This window comes from Oryctolagus cuniculus, chromosome 10 (genome assembly GCF_964237555.1).
Source record: "Oryctolagus cuniculus chromosome 10, mOryCun1.1, whole genome shotgun sequence".
Taxonomy (NCBI): domain Eukaryota; kingdom Metazoa; phylum Chordata; class Mammalia; order Lagomorpha; family Leporidae; genus Oryctolagus; species Oryctolagus cuniculus.
The window spans coordinates 85,799,887-85,826,193 of record NC_091441.1 but is presented as its reverse complement, the minus strand read 5'-3'; the positions used below and the strand labels follow the sequence as shown (position 1 = coordinate 85,826,193).

Here is a 26,307-nt window from a genome sequence, read left to right as displayed (position 1 = left end):
AGTTATTGGCCATGTTAAATCTGAAAGGTGACTAGTCAGATGGTAGCAGGATTACCAAACATCCTCTTCATTATGTTTTGCCACAGAGTGAAGATATTTAAAATAGTTGTGGTGGTTTACTTCAGAATTAATTCACTTACGTACTTTAGAGTGTCAAAGACTAAGTAAGATCCAGTGCCCAGATCTTCATTTCTAACACCATTCTCCAACAAAAGGAACTAGATGTGACTTGATTCTGGGCTGTGACAGGGAGTAAACAGGATGAGCCTGGAACATCTTCTAGTGCCAGAAAGAAAGAAAGTGCTGAAGATACACACATCCTACACAATTACAGGGCATGTCAGAGGGTCACAGAAGCTGACTGAAAGAACTTCCATTTGTTAATGTTGGAACAGTTGGAAAAACTAGAAGACATGGTATTAGAGATTGTCCCAAAATGTAAAATGAAATCAAATCAAATATACGATATACATGTGTAAGATAAGGATTAAATAAATACATGAACACATGTATGTATAATATAGGTTTAATAAAATAATGATATCAAATAAATATCCATGAATCTATTGATATAAATAATTGAATAAATAAGCAAATAGGAGAGAATAGATAAATATTCATGTAGAAGACTTCCAAGTGATATATGCAGATGATCTCCCATCAAGGAGGTTCCCATCCTTTAAGAGTGAGCTGCAGGGGCCAGTGCTGTGCCACAGCAGGTAAAGGCACCGCCTTAGGTGCTGGCATCCCATGCGGGTACTGGTTCAAGTCCTGGCTACTCCACTTTTGATCCAGCTCTCTGCTGTGGCCTGGGAAAGCAGTGGAAGATGGCCCAAGTCCTTGGGCCCCTGCCCCCACGTGGAAAACCCAGAGGAAGCTCCTGGCTAGTGATTTTGGATTGGTGCAGCTCCGGCTATTGCAGCCAACAGGGTAGTGAACCAGTGGATGAAGACCTCTCTCTCTCTCTCTCTCTCTTTCTCTCTCTCTGCCTCACCTTCTCTCTCTGTGTAACTCTGACTTTCAAATAAATAAATAAATCTTTAAAAAAGAGTGAACTATGCTTAGTGACTTCCTTCCAAAGAGTATAATATGAAAAGGGGTGGTGGAGGGGGAAATACAGCTTCTTGACATTGTCCTGGACATTGATTTTTTTGAATAGAACTCCAAAAGCGTAGGTAAGAAAAGCAAAAATAGAAAAATTGGATTATATCAAATTTAAAAACTTGTGTACAACAGAGAAAACAATCAACAAAGTGAAGAGACAACCTGAAGAATAGAAAATATTTGCAAGCCATGCATCTGATAAGAGGCTAATATCTAAAACATGTAAGGAATTCAGACTCAATAGCAAGTAAGCAAATAATTCAGTTAAAAAATGGGGAAGTATAAATAGTTATTTCTCCACAGAATACATACACATCGTCAACAGGTGTATGAAACAGTGCTCAACATCACTAATCCTCAGGGATTTGCAAGTTAAAATCAAAATGGGATAGCACCTCTCATTTGTTACAACGGCTATTACCAGGGCTGGCCCTGTGGCATAGAGGGTAAAGCCGCCGCCTGCAGTGCTGGCATCCCATTTGGGTGCCGGTTCTAGTCCTAGTTGCTCCTCTTACAATCCAGCTCTCTGCTGTGGCCTGGGAAAGTAGTGGAAAGTGGCCCACTTGCTTGGGTCCTTGCACCTGTGTGGGAGACCAAGAAGAAGTTTCTGGCTTCAGGTCAGTTTAGTTCCAACTGTTGAGGCTATTTGGGGAGTGAACCAGCAGATGAAAGACCTTTCTCGCTGTCTCTGTCTCTCTCTGTAACTCTATATCTCAAATAAACAAAATCTTAAAAAAAAAAAAAAAAAAGAATGGCTGTTACCAAAAAAGATGAAAGGTAACAAATTTTGATAAGAATATGAGGGAAAAGAAACCCTTCTACACTGTTTGTGGGAATGTAAATTGGAAGAACATCATTGACCTCTTCAAAAAATTAAAAATAGAACCACCATGTGATCCAGTAATGATGCTTCTCTTATATGGGGGTTCTTCAAAAAGTGTGCATGGATTTCCAAATAGTTTTGTACCAAAATAAGTCTTTCAATTTCATTTTCCTTTTAAGTACCCTCAAATGGCCAAAGAAAATGAAATCAGTACGTTGAAGAGATTCTGAGAACCCCCATCATAGCCAAAACATAGTATTAGTCAGAGTGCCATCAGTGGGTGAATGGGTAAAGAAAATGTGGTTTATGTGTACAGTAGAACACTATTCAGCCTTAAAAAAGGAGGAAATCCTCTGATTTGAGGCAACATAGGTAAACCTGCAAGATACTATATTAAATGAAATAAGCCAAGCACAGAAAGACAAATAATGCCTGATCTCACTCAAGTGTGGAATCTAAAAAAGTTGAACTCCTGGAAGTAGAGAGTAGAATGATGGTTGCCAGGGCTTGCAGGCGGGAAGTTAGGGGAAGTGGGAGATGTTGGTCCCAGAATATTGTTTTCAGTCAGGATGAGTAAGTTCTGGGAATCATGGTGACTGTAGTTAATGATATTATACTACTTGCAAATTGCTAAGGGAATATATCTTAAATGTTCTTACCACAAAAAATGCCGAGTATGTTAGGTGATGGGTATGTTAAGTAGCTTGATTTAATCTTTTGATATATATGTATGTATATTTGCACATACACACATATATGTGTCCAATCAGTTAAAACATTTATGTATACAATTTTTGTTTATCACTTATACCTTAATGAAGCTAAAAAAATAACATGTTGATATGAGTTCATTCCCACATACCATGTTTATGTGAGAGGTTAATGATAGGGGAAATCAGGTGTGGTGTTTATAAGAACTCTCTGTATATCTTGGAAGCTTGTTATAAATTTTAAACCATTTTAAAAAATTATCTAAAAAAAGACTAAGGCAAGGATAAAAGTCAATAGTTCAAGTTTAATTTTCATCAATTTCTGGGAGTCTGAAGCAAATAATTTAAAAATTCTGGGCTGATTTTAGTGTAAAGTGGGACAGTTCTTCCTTTCTGTTGTTTTATTCAGCCATGACAGTTGGTAGCATCAGAGTGCAGTATTTCTAAATGTCCTCCTGTGGAATTTCCTACTGGCATGACTTTTTCCCCCTTTGCTTCTGCCCAGTAGCAGTCCCTTGAGTGGCATTTGCTGTCCTAGTTAATCAGCGGATAGGAGAAATGAAAAACTCTCCTCTTCCCCCTCCCAGGAAGTTTCAATGGGCGCTGGAAATGTAGGTCAAATTGCATCACCGTAGAGAGAAGCGAACAGGAAGGTATTTATGAATTGCTGCCAACCTCTCTTCAGATTCTGAGCCGTCATGAACCAGTGTTAAGCTTGCTTAGGGGATAGATTTGAGGAATCAGGGGTTCATGTTTGTGTTGTAGTCCCAGAATGTTAACGTTTCAGTCAGTGATAAAGATTCCTGTTTAAAACCCTGATGAAAATAACTTATAGTGGCTTTATTTGTATCTACCAGCTTCTGGAATTCTTTTTGTTTCTTATTTATTATTGGCATATTGTAGCAATTTCTGTTAATATAGCTAGGGAGATGTTTAAACTGTAGAAAGTATTGCCATATGTACATAGTCAAATAAGTCTAATGATATATTTTTCAAATCACATATAACCTTTTGCTCAATGACGTTGATTAGTATATAGAAACCACAAAATTTTTTTAAATTTTTAAGTCATATTTAAATATGCTATTTCATGGCAAAAAAATTATTGATTTGAGAAACAGTGTGTGTGACAAAGGCAGAGACAGAGACACAGACAACTCCCATTCAGATTTAGTCACTCCCCAAATGCCCACAACGGCCAGGACTGGGCCAGGGTGAAACCAGGAGCCAGGAGCTAGTCCAGGTAATCTGTTTGGGCCATAGGAACTCAAACCTGCTGCCTCCCAGGATCTGCATTAATGGAAAGCTGGAATCAGGAGCCAGAGGCAGATATCGAACTCAGGTACTCTGAAATGGGACATGGTATCTTAACTGGCAGCTTAACTGCTAGGCTTATTGCCCACCCCTTATAATACATAGAAAGAGTCTTTAGATATAAAAAGAAAATGATTTACATACTGTATGTTACCTGTTCCTCCATAAGATATCCAAGTGATGGCTGCCAAAGTATTGCAAGTTACTGACATTGTTGTGAACGGTAAGACTCCTTAGGGCAAAACCAACTCTGAAAGGTACTATTTCTACTTCTTCCTTCCCTCTGTCAGGATAATCAGTAATTCCTTTATGTACAAAACTGAATGTTTGCACAAGCCTGGGTTATTGTTAAATCTTATAAATGGGTCAGTGCTGTGGCTCACTTGGCTATTCCTCTGCCTGTGGCACCAGTACCCTGGGTCCTAGTCCTGTTTGCTCCTCTTCCAGTCCAGCTCTCTGCTGTGGCCCGGGAAGGCAGTGGAGGATGGCCCAAGTGCTTGGATCCCTGCACCCGCATGGGAGACCAGGAGGAGGTACCCGGCTCCTGGTTTTGGATCAGCACAGCGCCAGCCATGGCAGCCATTAGGGGAGTAAACCAACGAAGGAAGACCTTTCTCTCTGTATCTCTCTCACTGTCTATAACTCTCTCTGTGTCTCTCTCTCTTACTAACTCTGCCTGGCAAAAAAAAAAAAAAAAAAAAAAAAAAAAAAAAAAACACCTTATAAATAAAATACATTATTCTGTGAAATATATGTTTAATTCAACATACTTTTAGCTATTTTTAAACTTTTTATATTGAGATAATTATAGATAGCAAAGATAGTCCAGAAAGGTCCTCTATCTCCCATTGGTAACATCTGCCTGTTACAGAACAGTATTAAAACCAGGAAATTGAAGCAGATATTATGCCACAGTGGGTTAAGCCACTGCTTGGGAAGCTTATATTCCATATCCAAATATCTGGGATAGAGTCCCATCTCTGTTTCCCATCCAATTACTGCTAATATACTTGGGGGCAGCAGATAATGGACCATGGCCTTGAGTTCTTGCCATCATGTGGAAGTCTCGGATGGAATTCTGGTTCCTGGCATCAGCCTGGTCCAGGCCTGGCTATTGTGGGTATTTGGGGAGTGAACCAGTGAATGGAAGATGGATCTCCATCCTTCCCCCTCCACCTTGTCCCAGTCACTCTGCTCTTCAAATAAATAAATAAGTAAATAAGCTAATCTTTGAAAATCTAGGAAATTGACATCCGTGTAAAGCATATGAAACAGATTTGTGTAACTTTGCCTCATGGGTATTTTCAGGATAAACACCAGCACAATCGAGGTACAGAACCATTACATTCCTACCAAAAAAATCTCCTTTAACGTAGTGCTCATTCCCATTACCCTCATGATCCTGAACTCCTGGGAACTTCTAATTTGTTATTTTAACTTTATGATTTTGTCATTTGGGGAATGTTACATTGTGATCCTTTGAAATTAGCTGTTTTTCACTCAGCGTTTTAAAAGGAATTTTATTATTAAAATAATATTTATGATAATGTTTTTGAAAGTTGTTACTCGGAATTTGATTCCCTGATTTGCAAAAGCATATTTTTCTAAGTGTTCCATAATCTGTGTTGCCATATCTGAATAGCAGCTAAAGTGGAATGTGCCAATATGATAGCTGATTATAGTATTAACCTAACTGCCTACTGTTAAGGACAATAACATAAAGTTAAAGAAAAAAGTTATCCTGGGAAAAGTCTGTCCCATGAGCAGAGTAAGTACTGGAGTTGACCAGCAGGAATATGGAGATCAAATGTATGCTTTAATTAAACCAGATAAAGGTATGATTACATTCATGCTGTATTTGATGGTTTGTTTTTTTTTTTTAAAGATTTATTTTGAAAATCAAGTTACAGAGATAGAGGGAGAGATGGAGTGGAAGATCTCCATCCGCTGGTTCACTCTTCAGATGGCTATAAACAGCTTGGGCTGGGCCAGGCCAAAGCCAGGAGCCAGGAGTTTCTTCCAGGTCTCCAACGTGGCTGCAGGGGCCCAAGGATCTGGGCAATCTTCCACTACTTTCCCAGGTATATCAGCAGGGAGCTGATTCAGAAGTGAAACAGCTGGGACTCAAACCAGTGCCCATATAGGATGGGAGTGTTGCTTGACCCATTATGCCACAACACTGGCCTCATTAGATTTCATCTGGAAAAAACTCCTCAAAGGAGAGAGGCTTTTGGGAACATGACATTTCAATGAATGGTAGTTGAAAATGTACATTAATTAGCTAATACAAAGATTATGACACAGAATTACTGTATGTGATTAGTGTGAAATGTTAACATGTTAAATCCAATGTCTGCATTATGTCAATAAAATTTTTAGAATATCTTCAGTAGGAATGGAGTTCTGTGGTTAGGCAAGGGCTAGGAAAAAGAAAGAAATACCTCCTAGAGAACAAACTTGCTTCAATGACGGTGTGCTCTTTTCTAACAAAATACAGAATCTATCTAGGATTAGTTGGAGGGCACATGTTTGCCTGCAAATGATGATAGCATGGTTCAAGGGCATCCCTTTTCAGCCAGACCCATGGAAGTGAGCAAATAGAAGGCTAGTTGCAAGGCACCACTCTGGGGCCTGATAGCCGGGAAAGGTGAGGAAGGTGTGAGCCCCAATTGTCCGCTTCTCCACATTTCGTGTTCCTGAAGGTTGTGTCCTAATAGTTTTTTTTTTTTTTTTAAGAGTTTTATTTTGCTGGGTGAGCACTGTGGTGCAGTAGGCTAAGCCTCCACCTGCTGGCACTGGCATCTTATGTGAGTGCTGGTTTGTGTCCCGGCTGCCACTCTTTCAATCCAGCTCTCTGCTATGGCCTAGGAAAGCAGTAGAAGACAACCCAAGTGCTTGGGCCCCTGTACCCACATGGGAGACCCAGAAGAAGCTCCTGGCTCCTGGCTTCGGATCCTCACAGTTCCAGCTGTTTTGGCCATTTGGGGAGTTAACCAGCAAATGGAAGACGTTTTTCTGTCTCTCCCCCTCTCTCTCTTTGTAACTCTACCTCTCAAATCTTTAAAAACAAACAAACAAACAAACAAACTGTGTTTTGTTTTGTTTTGTTTTAGCAAAAAGTAGTGTAAGAATTTTTTTAAAGATTTACTTATGGGACCAGTGCTGTGCTTTAGTGGATAAAGCCGCTGCCTGCAATGCCAGCATCCTATGTGGACGCCGGTTCGAGTCTTGGCTGCTCTACTTCTGATCCAGCTCTCTGCTATGGCCTGGGAAAGCCGTAGAAGATGACCTAAGTGCTTGGGCCCCTAAACCCACATGGGAGACCGGAAGAAGCTCCTAGATCTTGACTTCAGATCGGCGCAGCTCCAGCCATTGCAGCCAATTGGGGAGTGAACCAGCGGATGGAAGACTCTCTCTTTCTCTGCCTCTCCTTGTCTCTCTGTGTAACTCTGCCTTTCAAATACATAAGTAAATAAAAAAAAAAAAAGTTTACTTATGTTGTTTGAAAGGCAGAGTTATAGAGAGCAAGAGGCAGAGAGAGAGGGAGGGAGGGAGGGAGGGAGGGAAGGAAGGAAGTCTTCCATCTGCTGGTTCACTCCTCAGATGAACGCAGTGGCCAGAGCTGAGCTGATCTGAAGCCAGGAGCCAGGAGCTTCTCACAGGTGCAGGGGCCCAAGGACTTGGGCTATCTTCCACTGCTTTTCCAGGCCACAGCAGAGAGCTAAATCAGAAGTGGAGTAGTGCCGGCGCCGTGGCTCACTAGGCTAATCCTCCGCCTAGCGGCGCCGGCACACCGGGTTCTAGTCCCGGTTGGGGCGCCGGATTCTGTCCCGGTTGCCCCTCTTCCAGGCCAGCTCTCTGCTGTGGCCAGGGAGTGCAGTGGAGGATGGCCCAGGTGCTTGGGCCCTGCACCCCATGGGAGACCAGGAAAAGCACCTGGCTCCTGGCTCCTGGCTCCTGGCTCCTGCCATCGGATCAGCGCGGTGCGCCGGCCACAGCGCGCCGGCTGCGGCGGCCATTGGAGGGTGAACCAACGGCAAAGGAAGACCTTTCTCTCTGTCTCTCTCTCTCATTGTCCACTCTGCCTGTAAAAAAAAAAAAAAAAAAAAAGAAGTGGAGTAGCCATCTGGGATGCCAGCACTGCAGGCAGTGGCTTTACCCACTACACCATAGCGCCAGCCCCAAGAATTTAATTTTTTAAGAGAGGGCTTTTTTTTAAATCCGTTTATTTATTTGAAAGGCAGAGTTAGGGAGTTTCCATCTCTGCTTCACTCCCCAAATGGCCTCAACAGCCTGGGCTGGGCCAGGCTGAGGCCAGGAACCAGGAGTTTCTTGCAGGTCTCCCACTTGGGTACAGGGGCCCATGCACTTTAGGCCATCTTTTGTTGCTTTCCCAGGCACATTAGCAGGGAGCTAGATCCAAAGTGGAGCAGCTGGGACTCAAACCGGTGCCCATATGGAATGCCACACCACAGGCAGTGGCTTTTACCTACTATTCCACAGCACGAACCCCAGGAGAAGCCTACTTTAAACTGGTATGCCATAGCACCAGCCCCGAGAGGGCTCCTTAAAAATGTATTATCTATCTATCTGAAAAGCAAAGTGACACAGAGAGAGAGAGAGAGAGAGAGAGAGAGAGAGAGAGAGAGAGAAAACTACCATCTACTTATTGACTCTCCATATGGCTGGACTCACTAGGTCTGGACTAGGCTTTAATAGGGGTTAAATGATGGAACAGCCATCATTCACTGCTTTCCCAGCTGCATTAGCAGGAAGCTGGGTGGAAAGCAGAGTATTTAGTACTGCAGCAGGCACTCTGACATAGGATATGGGCGTCCCAAGACGGTACTTATCCTCAATGAGCCACAGTGCCTGTTCCAAAATTTTTTTTTAAAAGAAACCATTCCTTAGAAAACATTTTTTGCTATAAAATAAACTTGTGTGATTTAGGAGGCCAAATCTCAAATGTTTATTTTTGACTAATGTGCAAATATTATAATTAGTACAAAAGGATAATCAGTTGAAATATTTTAAAAATGTAAAAACCAGTCCAGGCAACATAACTATGTAATCCTGCTGTACTTGTATCAAATTCCACCCAAAATATTTATACATTATACTTAATTTAGTTCCTCATGTCACTCTTCACTACCAGCTTGCTCTTCAAGTTTCTGTTGTCTCCTGTTTTATTTTTATGAGCAGGATAATCATTTTTTAAATATTTATTTATTTGAGAGGCAGAGTTAGAGAGGGAGAGACAGAGAGAGGTCTTCCATCCCCTGGTTCACTCCCCAAATGGCCGCAATGACCAGAGCTGGGCTAATGTGAAGCCAGGAACTTATTACGGGTCTCCCACATGGGTAGCAGAGGCCCAAGCTCTAACACTGCTTCCCCAGGCCAGAGCAGAGAGCTGGATTGGAAACGGAGCAGCTGGGACTCGAACCAGTGCCCATATGGGATACTGGTGCCACAGGCAGAGGTTTAGCCTACTACGCCACAGGGCTAGTCTCCCAGAACAGGATAATCTTATAACTGGAAATTGGTTTTCATTTGGTTTGGACTCCTAATATTTTTGACAGTCTTTCTCCTAGTTAAGAGAATGTATTTTATTATTAAAGTCAACTTCTACTTACCAGCTAAACATTTTTCTCTTGATGCCCTGTTTCTTCAAACAGTGTGTGATTGCTCTGGAAGTAGCTAATAGGGTGGAGGAGAAGGGAAGTGATCATTTGTCAACTGTTGACTGCATGCCATTTACTGTGTTTATGTACCTTCATGCATGTAGTTGCAGTATTGAAAAATTGTTTAAATGATACTCACCAAGTGACAGATTTGAAATAAACATCTTGCTTAGCAACTCTTCACAGCAAACAAGCCAGTTTCCTTGGTCAGATATATGTAAGAGGACCATTGCCTCAATACCACATCTATACATAGAGTGATGGAATGTAACTATATCAATTAATTTGTATATTCATGAGGCAATATGTTAAGTGATTTGTAACAGAGATTTAAGACTCACCATCCCTTCCTGTTGGCTTTTTATCCAGATGAAGAAAATAAGTTACAAGTTGGAGGACTACTAGCTCCAGCAGTGAAAGCTGCTTCACTTACCTATGAACATGTGTAACATATCTTTAAGATTGTTAGTGCCATAAATGTTCAGAAGAGGAGAGGATGATTGATCACAGGCCCCTGGTTTTTGTCCCCTGTAAAGCGTAGACAAGGCTGGCCTCATAATGACTCTGCTATAGCTGCCCAAATCTTAACGGCTTAACACAGTACGTGCTTATTTCTCCTGCAAGCCACAGCTCAGTGTGGGTTGGCAAGGAGAGTCTTGCTTTCCCCAGTCATTCAGGAGTGCAGTTCTTGGCTCAGCCAGGTGCTTGCATCCCTATTCATTTGACCAGCAGAGGGTATGAGAGACTGAGGATCAAACCAGAAAAGTCTCTATAGGCAGAGCGTCACAATAGCACCCAACCATTCTGTTCACATTTTAGGAATAAGTCACATAGCTATACCTTCCTGCAGTGAAAATTGGGGTATTTCATCAAACTGTGTGCTCAGGAAGAGAGAATGTCTATCTCAGGAAGAGAGACTTTGTCTATCCTCTTTAGAGGAAGACTTTGTCCTAGATCTTTCAGAGAAGAAACAGAAATTTGTTCTATGTTTCTTTTTTTAATTTTTTTAATTTTTTTTTTTTGACAGGCAGAGTGGACAGTGAGAGAGAAAGAGACAAAGGTCTTCCTTTTCATTTGGTTCACCCCAGCAATGGCTGCTCCGGTGGCGTGCTGTGGCCGGCGCACCGCGCTGATCTGAAGCCAAGAGCCAGGTGCTTCCCTTGGTCTCCCATGCGGGTGCAGGGCCCAAGCACTTGAGCCATCCTCCACTGCACTCCCTGGCCACAGCAGAGAGCTGGGCAGGAAGAGGAGCAACCGGGATAGAATCCGGCGCCCCAACCGGGACTAGAACCCGGTGTGCCGGTGCTGCAAGGCAGAGGATTAGCCTATTGAGCCATGGCGCTGGCTTGTTCTATGTTTCTTCACCTTCTTTGAGAAATAATAATTGAAAGAGGGTGGAAGAATGACAAACCTTTGTAAAGATTATTAATAAAAATTATACATTTTCCTGCTAGCCATTGCCTGCACTGTGAGCTATTTGGCAGTGAACTTGTGTAAACCATTTATCTGCTGAGGATCTACATTTCTTCACTTACAAGTGTTCTTCATAGGGCTGTGGTGCAAATTAAACAAGACAGAGCATGTTAAAAGCTTAACACAGGGTCTGGTTGATAGTAAACAGTGGAAGTTGTTACTGGTAGTGTTAATAAGTGTGGCCTCAGTGAAATGCTTATTAGTTATTCCTTTATTTAACATCTTTCCTAAAGGGGACCATCTGAGACTAGCAAAGAATTATTTGGCTGAAAGTATTTATATGCATTTTAGAATTATGTACCTCTAAGTCAGTAATAGCAGGAAATTAGTGTCCACCTACCAGAATCCTGGGGGAGAAACCCCCTGTCACACAGGCCTCCCTCCTCTAGTCAAGCCCACAGGACCACCCCCCCCCCCAGGTTAAAGGTGCTGGACTTTTAACTTGCCTCTCATCCCATCTCCTTCCTCCATATTTGTGGTTGAATTCAGCTGGGAAGAGGGAGGGCAAATGCCAGAGCAGCTTTTTGCTCCAGTGTAATTTGTTTTTGTTTTTCTGCTTTCTAATAGAATTTTGTTTTTTTTCTTCTTGGTTTGGCTCACCAGTGTCTTTTTTTTATTCTTTAATTAGTTTTTAACAGTTTCAGTATGGTTTATAGATGCAATCCAAAGGACATAATGACATTCCTTTCCTCCCTCCCTCGCTTTCTTCCTCCCACCCTTTTGTCTTCTCCCTTTCTTTTTTTAGTTTTTGAGATAACATACTTTAAATCTATGTAAAATGGCCTAATACTTCACCAAATAAGAACTTTAACAAGTGAAAAACAGACCTTAGTTTAGTGGGAATATAGACAACATCTATAAACAATAATTGAGTGGAAAAATGACCATTTCACCCATATGCAGTACATTTTAAAATAATCATAGATCATTAGAACTATAGTAGTGTAACATTCTTAACCACTGGTTTGACAAAGGTATAAAGCAAAAATTTCAGAAAATTAGATTTGCAGTGTACTAATTCATACAAGCCTTTCCTCGTTTCTTTTTTAAAAAAATTATCTCCCACATATAAGGGAGAACATGTGATATTTGTCTTTCTATGTTCAGCTTATTTCACTCAATATAATGTTCTCCAGTTGTGTCTGCTTTGCTGCAAATGGTAGAATTTCATTCTCTCTCTTTTTTGGGGGGGGGGGGGCTAATATTCCATTATGTATATATACCACAGTTTCTTTATCCATTTGTCTGATGATGGACACCATGGTTGATTGCAAATTTTGGCTGTTATAAACAGTGCTGCCATAGACATGGCAGTACAGATATTTCTTGGATAGAACATGTTCATGTCTTTTGGGTATATACCCAGTAGTGGATTGCTCCTTCATAATTTGAAGTCCTCAGCAAGGCAAGAACATCGCAGGCACACACTAACCTGAATTGGTAGCTGGCTTTCAGAGTGGGTGGTTGTGGTTCAGTGGAATCCAGTTCAGTTCAGCAGGCATTAATTAACCCCATATTAGGCCTTGGGGATAGAATGATGGAATGTTTTAGCCCCTGCTCCCTAGAATGCTACTCAGGGTGGTAGGTAATATGAGAATGAGACTTCATCTGAGCTAGATTTTCTTTTTTTGTTTTTTTAAAGATTTATTTTTTTAATTTGAAAGGCAGAAAGGCAGAGGCAGAGAGAGAGAGATCTTCCATCCACTGGCTCACTTCCCAGATGGCCGCAATGGCCGGAGCTGAGCCGAGCTGATCCAAAGCCAGGAGCCAGGGGCTTCTTCCAGGTCTTCCATGTGGGTGGGTGCATGGGCCCAAGGACTTGGGCCATCTTCCACTGCTTTCCCAGGCAATAGCAGAGAGCTGAATCGGAAGCAGAGCAGCTGGAACTTGAACCAGCGCTCATATGGGATGCCTGCACTGCACGTGGCAGCTTTACCTGCTACGCCACAGCACTGGCCCCAAGGTAATGGCTTTACCCACTAAGCCACAGTGCCGGACCTTGAGCTAGGTTTTCAAGACTGGATATGGCCGGCGCCGCGGCTCACTAGGCTAATCCTCCGCCTTGCGGCGCCGGCACACCGGGTTCTAGTCCCGGTTGGGGCGCCGGATTCTGTCCCAGTTGCCCCTCTTCCAGGCCAGCTCTCTGCTGTGGCCAGGGAGTGCAGTGGAGGATGGCCCAGGTGCTTGGGCCCTGCACCCCATGGGAGACCAGGAAAAGCACCTGGCTCCTGGCTCCTGGCTCCTGGCTCCTGCCATTGGATCAGTGCGGTGTGCCAGCCATAGCGCGCCGGCCGCGGCGGCCATTGGAGGGTGAACCAACAGCAAAAGGAAGACCTTTCTCTGTGTCTTTCTCTCACTGTCCACTCTGCCTGTCCAAAAAAAAAAAAAAAAAAAAAGACTGAATATGAATTACTTGGCAGGTCAGAAGAAAGGAGTACAAGGCATAGGAACAACAGGTATGGACGAACAGAGGCAAGAACTGTTGTAGGGTGTGGCAGTGGAGGGAATGGTTTTTGAGCTCAACTCTGGTGTGCAGCTGCCTCAGTCCTATCCGTTACTGGCTTTGTCTCACAAGTCTCAACTCTTGATAAAGGAGCCATAATAGAAGTTGCTGCACTATAGACCGGCGAGGATTGAGTGTGATGACAAAGTACATGTGAAAGGGGTAGTGTGTATTAAATCTGGGGACACAGTAAGTGCTCAGTAAATGTCAGCTACTGCTTGTACTTTTATTACTCTTGTCATGGGCTGTTGTAAATCGGCCTTTAAATCTGACTTGAACAAGATTTGCACAGTGACAGATTGGAGAACTACTAAGAATTTTAGTATATTTTCAGTTCTTTTTTAGCCTAGTGGGGAAGTAGTGTTCTGTAGGCACAGTCGATGGAAGATATGCCTTGCTGACCTCCCTCAGCTCAAACCAAAGGGAACCCAGTTACCTCGTGGAGGCCTGGGAAAGAAAGGAGCTTTCTCTAATGAGAGCTTGAGATAGGAGGACTGCATCCTGAAATGGCAAAGGAGTGACAGAAGGCTACATGGAACCCACCTGCAAGATCTCCCATAGAGAGGAGGGGGACTGAATGTTGTGTTTATAGGAGAAGCTGTTGGAAATAGAGGCTCTCTAAAAATAAGACCTCATGTGAGGAGTTCCCTGTAGGGTTGGGAAAACCCCGAGATGAGATATAAACCCCTGAAACTTAGGCTGGAGTTTCTGGAACCTTTCCTTGTAATTGACCTTGGCTTCTTTTCTTTTCTTTTCTTTTCTTTTTTTTTTTTTTTTTTTTTTTTTTTTTTTTTTTTTGACAGGCAGAGTGGACAGTGAGAGAGAGAGAGACAGAGAGAAAGGTCTTCCTTTGCCGTTGGTTCACCCTCCAATGGCAGCCACGGCCGGCGCACCATGCTGATTCGATGGCAGGAGCTAGGTACTTATCCTGGTCTCCCATGGGGTGCAGGGCCTAAGCACTTGGGCCATCCTCCACTGCACTCCTGGGCCATAGTAGAGAGCTGGCCTGGAAGAGGGGCAACCGGGACAGAATCCGGTGCCCCGACCGGGACTAGAACCCAGTGTGCCGGCGCCACAAGGCGGAAGATTAGCCTAGTGAGCCGCGGCGTCGGCCTGACCTTGGCTTCTGCTCCATCAGAGTGTGTTCAGACACTACTTGGTGCTCAGTGAAATGACACTGAGAGCAGTCACTACAGAAACTATGGCTGACCTTCATTAACAGGGTGGTGCTCAGTAGCACCACTGAGAAGATAGGATGTGTAGGGTGCAGGGTTTTATTGTGCAGTTTGCTTTGTTGGGGAAAAGCTTGTCAGCGGGAAAGCAAGGTGGAACTGGATTGGGAAGAGAGCTGCTAGATATCATGTTAATTCATATTTCTGGAAAGTATCCTTGCAGTCAACATAAAACATGCTTTTCAAATTTTTATAACCTACTTTTAAACTTTGGGAGAAAAGACTTAGGAAAACAGTATAGGCTCAGGTTGTGAGTGTGAGTGTCTCCTGGAGACACCTTGGTTCTTTGGAAGGTACATGCCCGGTGAGAAGAGGCAGCTCGGGACACAGAAGCAGCTGGTTATTTCTGCAGGGGAACAGGTCCCTGTGACCAGATTTGTAGACTTTCTAAGAGAAACCAGGAATTCAAAATTTTATGAGACTCTTTCTGCCTTTTAAGTATTAGCAACAAATTTATTTTTTTTCCCCCAAGATCTCTATGGAAGATAAACAAAAAAGTTGAGTATTTTAGATCTGTGGACTTTCTGTTTGCAGTGAGTGTCAAAGGGTGGAGGGAAAATTGCATAACCTGGGAGTTACGTGGCTCAGTTGAACATGCTGCAGGTTCTAATGGCAGGCATAGCCCTTGGCAGAGAGCACATTCTCACCATGTTTTTATTAAATAAAGAATCAGCAGGAGTAAACCTCTCTTCATTTTCAGTATTTTCATTGTAGTTAGGCTTCAAGATGTAGTATATTTTGCCAGCCAATACTTCTGGGTTTGTCTTCCTGATAGGACCCACTTCTCTGTTTCTCTGCCCTTGCATGCCTTCCCCAAGTATTTAGGGTGCCAATCTCAAATTGACGCTTGGTGGTTTGCCTTGAGATTAAGGAAGTAAGAGATAAAAAGAAAGTTTATACTGTTATACTTCAAAAATAGACTGACTTGGTTTACTATTTTTTTTGTCTTAGTAGGTTTTTGCTTCATTTTAATAGAGTTCATTAGATAACAAGAGGTAATCCAGATTATTTCTGAAATTGCAACGGGCTCTCAGAGTCATAAAAAGACATAGAAATGTTACTCCTAGGGGCTGGCGTTGTGGTGCAGCAGATGGAGCCATGCTTAGGACAACTGCATCCCATATCAGAGTGTCTGGTTCAAGTGCTGATGACCGTTTCCAATCCAGCCGCTTGCTGGCAGCTGGGAGGCAGCAGATGATAGCCCAAGTACCTGGGTCCCTGCCTGCTCTTTGAGACACTTATGGTGCCTGACTGCTGGCTTCAACCAGCCGTAGCTCTTGTCGACATTTGGGGAGTGAACCACCTGAAGTAAGATCTCTTTTTCTCTTTGCTTTTCCCTCATTTTCTGTCATTCTGCCTTCTAAACAAAGAAACCTTTATTTTAAAAAAAAGTTACACCATTTTCTCTGTAACGATCAATATAACACTGCCAATGTACTTGTAAGTGTGTTCTCTTCCCTGTTTAAAATGAAGGTGTGCATGTTTTTGAACTCTGGACATTCTGCAGTGTCTGCTTTTATAATGAATTCTGGTGATATCTGCCTCCCCCCTTTAAAAAATTTTACTTATTTATTTGAAAGTCAGAGTTACACAGAGAGAGGGAGAGACATAGACAGAAAGATCTGACATCTACTAGTTCACTCCCCAAATGGCCTCAACAGCCAGGGCTGGGCCAGGTGAAAACTGGAGCCAGGAGCTTCTTCCAGGTCTCCTACATGGGTACAGGAGCCCAAGTACTTGGGCCATCGTCCACTGCTTTTTCCAGGCCATTAGCAGAGAGCTAGATCAGAAGTGGAGCAGCCAGGACACGAAATGGCACGTACGTGAGATGCTAACATTGTAGGCAGCAGCTTAACCTGCTACACCACAATGCTGACCCTTGCCTTTTTGTTTCTTAATACAGATTTTTTTCACTGTCTTGGGTAAGTTTATTTTTGTTGAAGTTATCTGAAATCAGTTCAAAATACATGAAGCTCATAAACAGGGGAACCCTTTACTCCTGAGGTCCAGGTTTTCTTAGAATCTTGGCTTTGGTCTCTAGGGGACTAGACTCAGGACAGGAAAGCCCATGTGCCACCCAGGCAGAGTTTTTCACTCTCCTCTGGGCTCTGTGGCTTCTTGGGTCAGATTCAATCTGAGTGGCATGTTCCTTTACTGTTTTCTCTCCACTGACTGGTATTTTTCTATAGACTGGGAGTGTGTTGTGGTATGTTGCTGCCTATACCAAACTAGACCTTCTTCCTCACAGTTTTTGGTTCCAGGGAGAACAAATTAAAAGTCTCAGACTGGTCTTGTGGCCAGCTTTGGTCAAAGCAGGAGAAGAGTTTGGAACCCCATAGTACAAATACGACTTGGCGTGGGGTTGAGAATTACACAGTGCTTAGGAAAAAAAAAAAAACAGGGTCACCATGGGCTAGGCAGCTTCGTAAGAGAAAATGTCTTCTATAATCTTATTCTCTTTCCCTCTTAAAAAAATTAACTAAATCAGATTTATGCTTTTTAGGGCTTTGGAGAACATTCCAGTTATGTATTCTTATTTCCTTCCCCTCTTCTTACCTCTAACTGGCCATCCTTTGAAGAGAAACTTAAAAAAGATGATACATATCGAATACTTGTGATATTGTATGTGATGAATGAATTAAAGGTATCGCATTTTACAGTTTTCAAAAAATTTCCCCAGTCTATTTTTTAAACTATTTCTTTTCACAAAACAAAGTGAAGTTGCTGTTTAGGCAGTTTGGTGTACTGTAAAGGGAACTGATGGGCGTCTGAGGCCCAGAGTCTAGTTCCTATTTCAAAACACTGATTTGCAGGGTAATCTTGAGCAGATTATGGCCTCGCTCAGTCTGTTTCCTTACTTATAGAGATCATAATGGCTCTTTTGAATACAAGGTTGTTGTGACGATCAAAGAGAATATGTACAAGCATCCAATAGATATTTTTTTCTTACTAAAGAAAAACTCCCAATGTGTCTTGATTAAAACTGGGATGATCAGTTAAAAAAAAAAAAAAAAGGAAAGAAAAAAAGAAAAAGAAAAACTCCTGACCCCTTTTCTGAGTAAAGAAATTACTGTTTTTAAATGCTTATTTTTAGTAACTGTCATACCGTTTTCCCCCAAGAATAGCATTTCCTGAAAAGCATTTTTTAAGGCATGCAGGCTGGTACAGGGTGAATTCTTTTAAAGCCAGAACTGCCTTGGGGAGATTTCATAGTACCCCAAATCTGATGACTTCCTTGGGTACTTTGGAGAAACAGCTGGAGTGTCCTGATGGAAAACTGAAAAAGTGTCCTGAACTAGTGAAATAAGAACAGGCACAGTCTATCCTCATGCCGGTGTTGCACCGCTGCTTCCTGTCTATTCTGAAGGCATCACTATCAGAGATAGTGAACATAACATCTTTACTACTGATCGTGTCAGTCATAGTAATTTGTAGCTTACTATGAGTGATTTTGCATAGCTGTAAAATGTTTAGGTTGTAAAGAAATGAATTTAGGCTCAGGATGGACATGTTAGGCAAGATAGTGGCTTTCATTGGAAGTGAGGCAGAAAACGAACACTAAAATGGAAATCAGAGAAATTTTTAAAAAGATGGGAGACCAGGAAGGGGTTAGAAGTATGGAAAAGAGAAACATCTGCCTAAAAAGATTTTAGTAATTATTTTAAGAATTATTGAGTAGCATTTTGTGTGTAAATAAACAGACTATTTTGTTTGTGGTTTTGGTTTTTGTTGTTGTTGTTTTTAAACGTCCAAGTCCTTTGCCCATTTTTTTTTTTTAAGATTTATTTATATTATTTCAAAGGTAGAGTTAGAGAGGCAGAGAGACAGAGAGAGAGAGAGAGAGAGAGAGAGAGAGAGGTCTTTCATCTGCAGGTTCACTCCCCAGATGACCACAATGGCCGGAGCTGAGGCAATCTGAAGAAAGAAGCCTGGAGCTTCTTCCAAGTCTCCCACATGGGTGTAGGGGCCGAAGGACTTGGGCCATCTTCCACTGCTTTCCCAATCCATAGCAGAGAGCTGGATTGGAAGTGGAACAGCCTAGACTTGAATGGAACCTGTGACTACATGGGATGCCAGCACTGCAGGTGGCAGTTTCACCTGCTGTGCCACAGCACTGCTCCCCCACCCCCCCACCCTTTTTTTTTTTTTTTTTTTGAGAGGTAGAGAAAGAAAGACATTCAGGTGGAGAGAGGGAGAGAGAGAATATGAGAGAATGAAAGAATGAGAAAGTGTGAGTGGTCCCATCTCCTGCTTAACTCCCAAATACCTACAGTGGCCAAGACTGGGCCTGGCTGAGCTGGGAGTCAGAATGCATTGCACTTTCTCACATGTGTGGCAATGATGCAGTTATATGAGCCATTACTGCTGCCCCCTCCCCCAGGGTCTGCATTAGCAGGATGCTTGAATCAGGAGCCAGAGCCTAGTATTCAACCCAGGCACTCTGATAGGGGACAGGTGGATCTCATCTGGTGTGTCTACCACCAGGCGAAATGCCCACCCCTGAAACCATATTAAAAAGGGAAAGGGAAAGGATATGGTCCAGGAATAACTTAAAAGCCAATAAAGAAAATAATGAGTGTTCAAAATATTGTGTGGAATTTCAGTCACCTACTTTCAGAATTTATAGTATCTTAAGGTCTCAAGCTGTAGAAACATTTGGATTATCAACCAATTTAGAGTGTATAAAAATACAGGTTGAGCAAAGCAGTCTTCCTACCACTTGACCTTGATGTATAGTCAGTGAAGATTACAAGGAAACAAAGTGTATTAGAAGTGAATTTTTCATGTGAAGTCACCTGCCTTCTGCTTTGTACTTTGACAGCATCTGCTTGGAACTATGCTGTTGCCCATACTTACATGTCAAATTTGAAAATCAGCTTACTTTCGAACTCTTGGTATTCAAATCTCCAGTCCTTGGACTCTTTAACTCACTACTCCTCTCCAATTTAAATAGTATCCGCATTTTATCTGAAACACATATGCACACAACTGTGAAGATAATGGAGCACGTAATTTCCTGGCGCTTTTTAGTAAGATGGTTTAACTGAGTTTTGTTTCCTGCATAAAGTACTATGATTTACTTTTATAAACTGCCAAATGATGACGGACAGAGTAAACACTCCAAATAATCTTGTTCTGTGTGTGTTTTTAAAATCTGATTCTGACAGTTTTTATTGGAGCAGGTTTTCTCAATAGCTGTTTTAAAAATTAAGTGAAAACTCATTAGTGGCAAATTATACACAGTGATTTTGAGCCCCAGGAGACTGACTCTATATACATATTGAATAGTCATTTGTTTCTAGTTTATTGTAAATATAGCCAATTAAATTCGTTGTAAAATAAGAAACTGAGTTGCATTTGTTATAAAATTGGCAGAGAGCCCTGAATTTTAACAATGACATTTCAAAGCACGTATAATAATTTTGGAACATCTGGCAACTAATGAGATGATACATTTCTGATTAGCTTTATCCACTGTTTCATCCCTTTGCTCTTTTTCTTTTTTGTGTGTGTCCGAACAGCATTAAGAAGGAGGAGCTTCCACAGTCACAGCAGATGAAGAGTCACTGATAAATCAATCAGGATATTTGGCCTGTCCTCCAAAGAAAAGGTAACTGGATGTTCTGACATAGCACAGCTACATAAATGCCTCGCTTTCGGTTTTCCACGGGATGATAATGGGGTTTTTTGGTTTTTGTTTTTCCTTTTATTTGAAAGGCAGGGAGTCAGACAGACAGACCTTCCATTTGCTGGCTCACTTCCCTGATGCCAACAACAGTCATGGTTGGGCCAGTCCAAAGCCAGGAGCTCAGAACTCAATCCAGATCTGCCTCATGGGTAACAGGGAGCCAAGCTCTTGAACCAGTGTTCTCGTTAGCAGGAAGCTGTATTGGAAGCAGAGAAGCCTGGACTTGAACTAAGGCACTTATGATATGGGATGCAGATGTCTCACGTAGTGTCTTAACTGCTACACCAGAAGCCTTCCCTTACACTGCATTTAAATTAAGGTATCTGAATAAGATCTCTAATTTTAAGTGTACTCCTGAATATGATCTCATTAACATAAAATAGCATTAATTTTAGGAGTATGATATTAATAGGTGTTTTTCAACATAGACACTGCTAAATAATATCCTTACCTGCCCCCCCACATTTGTTAAAATTGCAGGAAGACTGTAGGAGTTCTTTATCTCTTAACATGCCCACTTTTTCCGGGCGTATTGTCCCAAGATGTGTTCTTATGTTTCTTTCTAGCTTCGTTTCACCTGGCTCTTGTTTTTTTCTCTCCCTAAATAGTGTAGACTCCAGAAAAGTCCTAAGCAAGACTGTAAACAGGCAGGAGGCTCTTCAGGCACACTTTCTGGGCCTGGTGCCTTTACATAAACCATCATATAGCTTGTGTTATTCCTAGATCCTTACAAAAACAGTCACTTACATTAATAGCCTGTCTCATTATATATTCACCATTGTGCATTTATTGTTTTGGAAGGAGAATGGCCAAATTTCACATAATGTGAAAAAGGAGAAAAACTGGATGAATTTTGATTAAAAAAAGTTTCTCCCTCCTACTCCTGAAAGCATTGAGGGGGCTTACAAGTTAAGATGCAATTAAGATGCAGTAAAAGTCATTGAAGGATAAAACTGAATGAATCCAAACAGGAAAGACCAAAGGAGTTTGAGCCTTTGGAATTGATCAGTTTATGTAGTTAGGCAACAGATGTGAAGCAGTTTTAGGTAATTATAGTAAAACTGGAAACATTTTGTATAACATGCATTCATATTCATCCTTAGAAGATGTTCACCATTACCAAATCAAAGAGTGAACTTCAGGAAGAGGTTGTACGTACTTCTGTTTTAAGTATTTAGATGAACAAGGATCTGGATGGTTTATGAAGTCTCTACCTTCAATATAGGCTTTAAAAATATTCTGAACTAAAGGTGAAGGGCCTGCAATGCCAAGTTATTCTTAGGTGATCATCAGAGTCATCACAGTGGGTGACATTCATTGTGGAATTTCAGGCAGGTGCCAAAGAAGAAAGGGCGATCCTGTAGGATGAGCAGCCCCTGGAAATAGTGGGGGTCATGGAGAAGATAGGCAGGAATACATTTGGCAGAATGCCAGAGAGTTCTTAAGGCCTCAGTGATTTAATGAGATTCTGCTCTGTGCTTAGGGATTGCCCCTGGTGGAAAAAAGATAATAGGAGGTGATTTCCATGGACTACAATTTTGACTTACACTTTTTGAACACTATTTTGATGAAAGGATTAATTTTATACCAGGAAGTAAATAACTAGGGACAAGGAAAAAGGATTCACACACTCAAAGGTGTGTAAGGACCATACAGATAGGAGAATAAAGTGGGCCAGGTCGAACTTTGAGAAACTGGCAAGTCCATCACCAATGTAGAGTGGCAGCTCCATCTCAGCACCAGCTGACTGTAGGCTCAGAATTCATTCATTCAGCAAATTTTTATTTAGTGACAACCTACAGGTTATATTCTCTTGTGGGCAGTGGGGATAATTTAATAAATCAAAGGGACAAAGACCTCTGACATTGAATTGGCATTTACCTTATTTTTTTAATTGACAAATTAGAATTACATGTATTTATCACATACAACATACTGCTTTGAAATTTGTATATGCTGTGGAATGACTAAAGTGAGCTAAGTAATGTATACATTATCCTATATAGTTAGCATTTTTTGATAGTAAGGGCATTTATTAAGGTCTACTCTTAGCAATTTTAAATTTTATTTTATTTTATTAACTATAGCCACCAAGTTGTGCTGTAGATCTCTTGAATGTATTTCTCTAATTGAAATTTTGAAGAAATGTTTATTTTCATCTACTTGAAAGGAAGAATGACATAGACAGAGATCTTCTATTCATTGTGTCACTCCCCAAATGCCTGCAACAGCCAGGGCTGAACTAGGCAAAACCAGGAGCCTGGAACTCCATCTGGGTCTTTGACATTGGTAGCAGGGGCAGAAGCACTTGGACAATCCTTTGATAACTTCAGTATATATTAGCAGGGAGCTGGGTCGGAAGTAAAGTAGCTGGTACTAGAACTGGCACTTTGATAAAGTTTATTAATAAGGCACAGTAAGAGATTAACAGTAACTAAAAATAAAATAATTAAAATAATAAACTATATATTTTATAAATATAGTTTTTGTCTCCCTCTGTCTCAGAATATCTTACTGTGCTATATTCTACCTTCTTGTGATGATGTGTAGTGAAACAATTGCCTGCTTGAGAAGAGGATGTGAGCTGAATCACATAGGCACTGTGATATTACATAGGCTACTATGTAAGTGTCACAAGCACTGTGGTCATAAGATAGTTGATGCGTTTACCAAGATGACTGGTTTGTTACAGGTGGCATATTCAGTACAGATATGCTAGACAAAGGGATGGTTCACATCCTGGGTAGGATGGAGCAGGGACAATGCAAGGTTTCGTCATTCAGAAAGTGCACACTTCAAAATTTAGTAGATTTATCTCTAGAATTTTCCATTTAACATTTTCAAACTGAGGATGACTCCTAGTAACTGAACCTCAGGTAAGGGGTGACTACTATATTATTCAACTATGAAAAGGAATGAAATGCTGATACGTGCGCCAGCATGGGTGAACCTTGAAAGCATTTTACTAAAGAAATAAGCCAGACAGAAAAATCCACATATAATATGAGTCCATTTATATGACATGCCTGTAATAGGCAAATCCATAAAGACAGAAAGGAGATTTGATTCTAGGGGCTGGGGGAGGGAGGATTAGAGAAAGACCACTTAATAAATATGGGGTTTTCTTTTGAGGTGATGAAAATGTTCTGGAACTAGATAGTGATGTTGGTCACACCACATTGTGAATGTACTAAAATGCCAGAAAGTTATACAATTTAAAATGGTTAAAATAGTGAATTGTGGTTCATGTGAATTTTACCTTTATTGTGAAAAAAAGAATGGTACTCAAAACTTTCACGGACATATATTTTATGTCTTGGACACAGCTGTCTGGTTTAGTTAGAGTAAAGTCATTGCAAGGGGAGTGATGGGTGACAAGGGTGGGAAAAGGTTAGGCTGCATAGTGAAAGATGTTAACTGCCAGGTCAAGGAGCTTATCACCTGTGAAATATGGCAGCATGGACTCTGGGAAGCAGGAGGAGATTGAAGAGATGTTGGTGCTTTGGGAGTACAAGCCGAAGGCTATTTTAAAGCAAAGGAAACAGCCTTTGGTTTAGTTGATCTGTTACTACTAGTTACATGACTGAGTTATGTGGAAATCTCCCAAAAGTCTCAAAATTAATTTAGGATTTCTTGTTCTGTTAGAAAATATCCTTATTAGAGTCTCTGATTATAAAAGCATGCTTTTAAAAAATAATCTACTCTGTAAATGTTAGTAAAAAGTCTATGTAAATTTAAAATGTTAAATTTAATTTTCTCACCCTATACTTCTCATAAGTCTAGATTTATCTAAATTGTTTTGTATGCACAAACTTGTCATCATTATCTCTTGTTTTTCACAGAAATGGGTACCTATGTGTATGGTATCTTTTTTTAAAAAAAAAATTTTATCTATTGATTGATTTGATAGGTAGAGTTAAACATAGAGGAGGAGACAGAGAAAAAGATCTTCCTATCCACTGGCTCACTTCCCAAATGGCTGGAATGGCTGGAGCTGGGCTAATCTGAAGCTGGGAGCCAGGTGCCTGATCTGGGTCTCCCACAGGGGTGCAGGGTCCCAAGCACTTGGGCCATCTTCCACTGCTTTCCCAGGCCGCAGCCGAGAGCTGGATCAGAAGAGGAGTAGCTGGGACTAGAATCAGTGCCCATATGGGATGCCGGCACTGCAGGCAAAGCCTTAACCCACTATGCCGCACTGTTGGCCCTGTGTGGTATCTTTTGCATGTCCCTTTAAAAAAAATTATATTTTGACTGTCCACTTTTGATTTGGATTGTGACGCTGTATGTTATACTTTTCATTTGTGAAAAGAACAAAAACAGACAAAAACGAAAAGTAAAATGCTACATAATTCTATTTGAAAAAGGTTAAGGTATCATAAAATATTAAAATGTCTCATTTAAGTGTCTCACATGGGTGGTGGGGACCCTATCACCTGCCACCTCCAGGGACTCCATTGGCAGGAAACTGGAATTGATAGCCAGAATTGGGACTCTAAACCAAGTTAGTCCAACATGGGACACCAATGTTCTTAACAGTTTATTTTAACTGCTACACCACACATGCCCATTAATTTTCGTTACAGCCATTTTTAAAAAAAAAAAGATTTATTTATTTGAAAGAATTATGGAGAGAGGTCTCTGTCACTAGAGACAGAGAACCAGAGAGGTCTTCCATCCACTGGTTCACTCCCAAGTAGCCTCAAGCTGGCAGGAGCTGTGCTGATCCAAAGCCAAGAGCTAGGAGCTTCTTCCAGGTCTCTCACTTGGGTGCAGGGGCCCAAGGACTTGGGGCATCCTCCACTGCTTTGCCAGGCACGTTAGCAAGGGCTGGATCAGAAGTGGAGCAGCCAGAACTCTAACCAGCGCTCATATGAGATGCTGGCACTGTAGGCCAGGATTTTAACCTGCTACACCATAGCACCAGCCCCAGCCATTCTTTTGGATGCAGTATCTCTTACGGTTTTGATTTGCATTTCCATAATAACTTGTGGTGCTGAGCATCTTTTCATTTACCTGTAGGTGATCTGTAGTATCTTTGGAGAAATGTCTGTTGAGACCTTTGGCCTGTTTTAAAAGTTGGGTTATCTTTAAAAATTTTGTTAAAGTCATCTATTTATTGATTGATATGAAAGGCAGAGTGACAGAGAGGGAGGACTGGTGAGAGAGGGAGATCTTTCATCGGCTCATTCAGTCCCCAAATGGCTAAAACAGCTGCTGAGCCAGAGCAAAGCCAGATGCCAGGAATTTTATCCAGGTCTCCTACTTAGGGAGCAGGAACTCAAGAACTTGGAATAGCTCCTGATTCATTTCAGGTGCAGTAAAAGGAAGCTGGATTGTGAGAGGAGGTACTCTGATACGAGGTATAGGCATCTCAAGTGGCAGCTTACTCCTCTGCCATATGCACACCTCTATCTTTAAAAAAAAAAAAAAGTTATTAAGTTGTAAGAGTTCTTTCTGCATTCTAGGTGTGTCTCTTATCAGATAAATGATTTATAAAAAGTTTCTCTGTCCTGTGGATGTCTTTTCACTTTCTTGATGGTGTATTTGAAGCATAAAAGTTTAACTTTGATGAATTCTAACTTATATATTTGGTTCTGTTTTTAAAAGAAATACCTGGTAAGTCTGATTGAAGCTAGATTTGCTATTCTGCTGCCACTGTCCCAGAAACCATTTGGAAAAATCCTCATGCTTTGTAAAAATCCTTGTTTTCTGAACTGGATTGTAGTTGCTTAGAGCATTTGTGGGGGATGGAGGGGCCCTGGAAAAAAGATCAAGGTC

The 26,307-nt window shown here is 41.4% G+C and overlaps 1 protein-coding gene across 4 annotated transcripts in view; it reads left to right on the top strand.

The window, feature by feature from the left end:
- The window catches only part of ATXN7 (ataxin 7), a 160,832-nt gene that overhangs the window by 23,768 nt on the left and 110,757 nt on the right, over window positions 1–26,307 (top strand). For 3 of the 4 annotated variants that reach the window (XM_070049967.1, XM_070049965.1, XM_051852241.2), the window contains exon 2: window positions 20,363–20,451. The gene's annotated coding sequence lies outside the window, so the exon portion shown is untranslated. Of the gene's footprint in view, window positions 1–20,362; window positions 20,452–20,742; window positions 20,849–26,307 lie in introns of those variants that run through there. The other variant, XM_070049966.1, reaches the window with a different exon arrangement.